The sequence below is a fragment of the Saccopteryx leptura genome, unplaced genomic scaffold (genome assembly GCF_036850995.1).
Source record: "Saccopteryx leptura isolate mSacLep1 unplaced genomic scaffold, mSacLep1_pri_phased_curated manual_scaffold_17, whole genome shotgun sequence".
Taxonomy (NCBI): domain Eukaryota; kingdom Metazoa; phylum Chordata; class Mammalia; order Chiroptera; family Emballonuridae; genus Saccopteryx; species Saccopteryx leptura.
The window spans coordinates 425,673-432,753 of record NW_027095699.1 but is presented as its reverse complement, the minus strand read 5'-3'; the positions used below and the strand labels follow the sequence as shown (position 1 = coordinate 432,753).

General features: G+C 49.7%; 1 pseudogene; it reads right to left on the bottom strand.

Annotated features, from left to right (window-relative positions):
- Positions 1 to 4,510: 4,510 nt before the first annotated feature.
- LOC136386853 (ubiquitin carboxyl-terminal hydrolase 17-like) lies at positions 4,511 to 5,980 on the bottom strand (annotated as a pseudogene).
- Positions 5,981 to 7,081: the final 1,101 nt, after the last annotated feature.

The window sequence follows — 7,081 nt, the reverse complement described above, 5'->3', positions numbered from 1 at the left end:
TGATCCTGAGCACCCCCACTATTGCCAAGGTAGAAGGCATACCTGCCTGGGTCCACCGCAGCCAGCTGAAGCTTGCAGTCCCAGCAGAGACACCTTTGTGGACAGTGAAGACTGACCCCGCCAACCCTTGTAAGCTGACCCTGAGAAGGACAGCATGCCCTGCTTCAGCCACAAACCAGAAGTTAACTGGTCCACGCATGGCTAATGCCTAGAGGAACTAACTAAGGACTCTTTTAATCAGGCTTTAGGAAAAGAGAAACTAGAATAAAAAGAAAGTCAACTTAATTGTTACTAAAGGTTAAAAATTTTTAAATCAAAAGTTTTGACTAGAAAGGAATTGTATAGTTTTAATAATAAAAAGTATAAAATATAGAAATACTTTAAAAAAAAAAAAGGAAAAAGCAAGTTGTTATGAAGGCCAGTTATTTCTAAATAAGAAAGTGCATAAAAGTTAAAAATTTATGTAAGTTGCAGAAGGTTTGTATAAGTTATAAAAAATTAGTACAAAGAAGAAAAATACAAGGCAGGACACGTTCCTTGTGTATCAGCCCTGCAGATATTGCAGGAAAGCAGTTTATTATCTTAAAACAGTGTGTGCTTGTGTACTTTTGCAAAGATATTGTACAAATGTGCTGAAAACATTGTAACCTTGTAGGTTTCGCCTATAAATACCCCTCTCCCCCTGAGCTCATCGCTGACCATTGTGAGAGGCGTAGTAGGCTAATCACTAGCCAGTGTATAAGACCCAATTAGCTTATAGCTACAGCTAAAGTAGAAAATTCTCATGAGCCCCAGCCTTATATCATTCTCCCCAATGATGAAGAATCAAGGGTTTGATTTATGCCCAAAAGAGATGGGGGAATGTTAGATTCAGGGAGTACTGGAGCTGCCAAAGAGTGTAACTATTGCAGGAACAGTAAGTGCTGATATGGCTCCTGTGAGGCTGGGAACAAAGAAGGTCAGAGACCCTTATCAGAAGTTTAGGTTTGAAATTCGCCACTAAGCTAAAACCGGCCCCTGTTGCTATGCCGGCCCCTGTTGCTATGCTGCGTGTGACCTCCCTAGCCAATAGCTAAACTGCCACATCTGCTTCTGTCTATGCTTGCTCACTTAGGATATATAAGGGCCTGGCTGTAAGCTCCAGGCGCGACTCCCATTTGCAGCTCCTTGTGGGCAAGGTGTCTCCCGACATCTCGGGAGTTCGCCCCTGCGCAGGTTAAACTGGCCAATAAAGTAACATCTTAACTCCTGAAAGTCTCCAACATTTGTTCTCGTACCCGGTGGATGCTACAGACCACAGAGCAGGGGAAACACCAGCATGAGATTAGAGTGTCAGGAGGAAAACCGCAGATTCTCACAAACCATCCCTTAGGGGGTCATTCAGTGTAAAATCATTAGAAACCCTTTGCTCATGAACAACAAGGCGCTGTCCTGAAGACTCATATTGTACAAACACGCTCAGGGTTAGCAAGGAAAGTCCTTCAGAGATCACACTGCATAGTAAACATAAGATTTTCCCTCTGAGTTGAAAAAATAAAAGCAGAGAAAAATTCAGTTACATTTCCTATCAGAAATTTTGAGTGTGTGTGTGTGAAAGTTTGTGAATGAATCCTTTAACATAGAACTCTGCAAGTAATTGAGACTTTGAAAAAACACTTGTGTATAAATATGTGGCACAAATTGTAGGAGAGTAAAGTGAGCTGGCTATATGCACAGTAGAATTCTCTAAGAAATTTAACCTTGTAAATATAACAATACTTGCAGATGTTTGAACAATAAAACCTGTGCTGAAGCTGAGTGTGGTGCCCGGTGTCCCTGCATGGTTCAGAACATACATCAGGCCTGTGCCCGGGGCCGAGGGAAGAGACCCAGACTCCAGGTGCTCACAGCCCTTCCTCCACCAGCTCTTCCTACAGAGCCCACCTCCCTCATCCATTTCCCTCCAGGGCTCCTGTCTCCCTGTCAGTCCTGGTGGGCCCAGCTGTGACCTTCATTCCCCGGTGCTGACTGTCTCAGAGTGCCTGTCCCTGCTTATGCAAGGTCACAGGGCAGGATCAGAGACCTCCAGCCCATGTCTCTGCGGCTAGCAGCAATGCTGGAGAGGAGACAGGCAGCCCTGCCCACCTGGGCCACAGAATGCTGTTTGAATTTTGTTTCAAAATCTTTAAAGTGAGCTGTGGAAGAAAAGCAGTGAATTCCAGGCCAGGTTTGTATCTTAGCTAATTCCTGAGGTTACAGCCTCCAGTCTCCCCAGGTGCAAACATAGCTTCCCCTCCCCCACCACTGCCCAGGGCCTGCTGGGAAAATAAGGCTGCAGGAGGAAAATCCCTAATCCCATCAGCCACCTCTTAAGCTGTTTTTTGTGTTCTTTAATAATTAATTGGATTTGCTTGCCCCAAGCAAAATGAAGGTTCTCACAAAGGAGCTTTTTTCCCTTTCTCCCCAGCAATAGAAATGTTGTCTTTCAACCAACACCCATATTAAGCCTGAACCCCAAGGGCAAATGCTCCGGGGACCCACTGGGCTGAGCCGTGCTCTCACCAGCTAGCACTGTCCCCCCAGGGCTCAACGGAGGCCAAGGCAGTGAGCACCTGTCTTGGTTGAAACAGATAAGTTCTTATTTTTCTAAAACATCTCCACGGCTTATTTCACTGAAGGGGGAGGGTGGGAAAATGTAATCCTGTGAGGACCGAGAACTGTATTCTGTTGTCTGCCTTAGAGTACACAGGTTTTCCTCGTCTGCAGGGAGTGCCACGGTAACTGTGAGGACACCTTAGGTGAGGTCCATCGACACGTGTGACGGGCCATGCAGGGGGAAAGAGGGTCGGATACAGTTTAGGAGACCTGCCTGCCCAGTGGGGAATCCCCCCCCCAAGACAGCAATAACACAGCTGGACATGCCAAGTGTCCCCCAGAAGGCAAGACAAGGGGAGCCCGACACCTGGGCCCTCCAGGCCTCTGCTGGAGGGGTTTGCACGGGACTGTCCCCTATACAGGTCCTCCAGGGCCTTGACTCCACTGTCCTGCTGCTTGCTTTGTCACCAGGGACCATGGGACATGGTGCTGTCCTAGCACACTAAGCCCTAAAAACCTCAGGAGTCACCTTACTGGGCCACTGTTCTATACGGAGGGAGTTTATAATCTAATTTTCATCTTCTTAGCTTATTATTGATATCACTATTAACATTATTTCTTTCTGTCCTTTTGATCATTATTCTGGTTACTTGTCACTATGTTTTCTGCTCACGGTGCTTAAGATTGTTTCTGGGGTTGTGGTTACAAAACTTTGAGTAGTCTTTTTCTGAGAGATGGTTGCCTATTTTTGATGGTGAAGTTTCCCAAACAGGCAGACACAAACACACACACACAGAAACACACAACTAAATCCTGTCCTTTGCTGTGCTGCCCGGCGGCCCCCAGAACCCCTGCTTGGACTCCGTCCCTCTATGCATCTCTCTTCTCTGGCCCTGCATCTGTCCCCTCTATTGGTCCCTAACATGTGAGACTTAGAGAACCCATCAGGGATCCTATCTCTTCCTGGGCCATTACCTGGCTGTCTCAGGCCTCCAGGGCTAGTCTAACCAAAAGATAAAATATATATATTTGAAGATCACTTCCTTTAGAAGTTGACATCTTTACAAAATTGTAGAAAAGTTTGGATTTTGAAAATTAAGTGTAGATTCATGTACTTCCAGAATTTGATTCATTACCTGGCAGAGGGGGACACTTTTGTCACCTGACAGAGGACCCTTTGGGTGCAGGTAGGGGTGAAGGCATGGTGGGGGCGAGCTGAAAGAAGATGCCTACCCCGACCTTACTTACGAATGATCCCAGTCATGAAACCTTTGATCTGAGGACAACAGCAGTGTCCGTAAGAGATCTCACCATAGTGGTGGCACACGAGAGGGATGTTCAGACCCCTGTAAGGGACATCCCGGAAATGAAACCAGGGTTGGGTCTCTGCTCCCCAAGTGAATGGGACAGCAGCGGTCAATGGTGTGAAATTACACATTGTGCACCAGCCTCCTCTGTCGGTTCAGGTTCTGGTGCCCATGGCCAGTAACCCATTCTAACAGCTGGAGGGACAGATGTGCTGAGTCCAACCACTGCCTGCAACCACCAACCTCGGGGCCCCTGTGCCAACACACCCAGGATCCACCAAAGCACATAAAACACCCACTCCCCTAGAAAACATGGAAAAAAAACACTCCGTTCTCCACGTCTATGCAGAGCACTCTGTATTTACTATTTGGATTACATTCAAAGTATCTAACTTTGCAAAGACCTCGTGCCCCACTCACCACCACCCTCCAGGCACAGCCCACCTGAACGTCCCCAGACTCAATCATCGATCAAATGCTCTCCACCAGGCACGTGCATGTCAGCTGCGGCTGTGGTCACTGGAAGGTGTCCAGAGACCTCTTCTTCTTCTTCTTCTTCTTCTTCTTCTTCTTCTTCTTCTTCTTCTTCTTCTTCTTCTTTCTTCTTCCTCTTGTTAGCCCTGGCTCTCCCTCTGGGACAAGGCACTTGGCCAGTGTCCTTGGCCCCCTGAGGGAGGACGCCCCTAGCTGGATGGCCACACAGACTGATTTCCTGTGCAGAATGGAACCTGGGCAACCCACCTCTGTATGTGCCCTGGTGAATCACAGCAACGTTGGCAGGCAGGACACATTCAATCTTCCTGAGGTTGAATTCAGGCTTCGGTCGAAATTGTTTCTGGAACAAACACCACTCCTCTAAGGTGGTGGGTCTGCCCGAACCCTCTCCCATGCTGTGGGAGTGGCGCGCAGGCCCCCATTGGGTTGAACCCATGACTCTGTGCTCAGTCCTGCGGCATCTCGGTTCCCCATTTAGGAACGCACTTCCAGCGTCTCTTCCCAATTCTTTCTTCTGAATGTAATTGGCTCAGGACAGAAGAAGACATCACAGGCAGTTACCTGAGCATCATCCCATTTCGAACCACCAACCATCCGCAGCTTTGATGTAACAGAAGTCATGTTCGCTGTCACAAGTCCAGCCGGCATGGACCAGCACGGCATAGAGCTCGTAGGCCAGCGGCCCTGCGCCCTGCTGAGACAGGTATGGCCACATGTCAAGGTGTTCCGGATAGTGCACTTCCTTCTCCATTTTCATGCCAGTGAAATCCGAGAACCACTTCAACACCAGGATAAGGACCTTCGAGGAAGTGTGCAAAGTCAAGGTCTTAGAAGCAGGCACCTTCTTGAGGCAAAAAACCGCAATGATAGGAATTGTCACCATCCAGCTTGTCGGGCTTGACCAGCAGATCCAAAGCTTGGCTCACACTCCAAGCCCCCTGGATATCCAGGGCAATGTCCAGACAAGGGTCCAGAGTGTCAGAAACACCATGGCAGTGGAGACACTCGATCTGAGATCTCCAGGTCCCTCCAAATATCTGACGGATTAGGTTGGGGTCCTCGGAAGGCCAGTCTAGCTGCGCGCACTCATACAGACACGCTTCCTGCATGGCGTGCATGGTGAACATGAGAAATTCATGGGCATCCTCCTGCCCGTGTCTGTGGAAGCCCATGAGAAGTCCCTCGAGGCTGGGGCTGGATAACGTTGCCAGGATGCAGAAGGGCCCAGGTCACGTGAGCTTCCACGGCACAGAGCATGCAGCACACCTGCTTCTGACAGGTGTCCGAGTGCCGCCGCGACAGCATGTAGCTGGCCAGGGGCGGGTGTGTGTCAGGCACTGCAGGGCCGCGTTCGTGTAGCAGGTGTTGCCCAGGTTCCGAAGCCCGGCCCCGACCACGGAGGGTCTCATTCGGCACGGAAGGTTCTCAATGGGAGCCAGATCACCACGCCCCCAGCACTCGGCCTGGGACGGCAGGGGTGGTCTCTTGGCTCGACACGGTCCCCCATGGACTTTGGCACCACCTGCAGTGGACGAAGCAGATTCAAGTGGCGGAAAGATGCCGAACGGAGACTCCTCCTCTCGGTGCAGAGAAACGGCCTCCATGTCTGCGGAGGTCCTCTCCGTGAGATTTCCCATCTGAAAGCGCCAGTTGAAGAACGAAGCTTCCCAGGCTGAGAAGGTCCAGAAATGAGGGGTGGGCCATCTCACCGTCCTTTTATAGCCCCACAGCATCCTGACACCTGGAACAGGGCCCACCAATCACGCATCTCCAAGGCGTGGTTGTTCTTATTGCCCAGGGAGACCAATGGTCACCTTTCAGATGTAATTCATGGAAGGATCTCAACAAAGGTCATCCTGAATTTAGGCTGAACCCTAAATCCAAAGACTGTTATTATAAGAGAGAGGGACACAGAAAAGTTGGCCTTTGGCATCAGCGGCGGGGACCGGAATTTGCTGTCCTAAGCCAGCGAATGCTCGGAGCTACCAGCAGCTAGACCAGGCGAGGGCTCTTCTTCCGGAGTCCGCGGACGGCACGTGGCCCTGCCGCCCCCTTGATTTCAGACTTCCGGCGCCGGACTGTGAGGGAATATGTTTCTGTTCCTTTAAGCACCTTGCTCATGGTAATGTAACAGGGCCACCTGGTGGAAGTAATAAGCTGTCCTGGATAAGATGTCCTCTGTGACATCTAGTTTTCAAAAATGATTCATTCAAATGGAATCAGTTTTCCTGTTGATTCGATGGGAATCTCGGGTAAGATGCAAGTGATACATACAAGCTTGAGCCGTAAGTAAGAAAAGGAGACTCAGGAAGTCCCAGGGACAGCAGTCATCCTGCAGAAATGTTGGTGTCTAACACGTTGCTGCTGTATTCACATCTGCAGTAATGCACGCACACGCACACACACACACACACACACACACACACAGAAGATTTGACTTGAATTAAATGCCAGCATCCATAAGCTCCCATTGAGCCCCTAACATTTTGGCAGCCAACCTGGGCGGACCTTCTGCCCCCGGTTCTGCCCAAGCGGGTGGAAGTCCATACACCTGGACCTGCACTCCACAGAGGAGGCTGCAGGAGGGAGCCTTGCGTGGTGCTCCCCAACCAGCAGGGGGCAGCACTGGCCTGCGGAATTGTTTCACAAGCTTTGGCAGGACTTGGAAAATTCAGCCATTGCCTGATCAGGCTGGCAGAAATGGG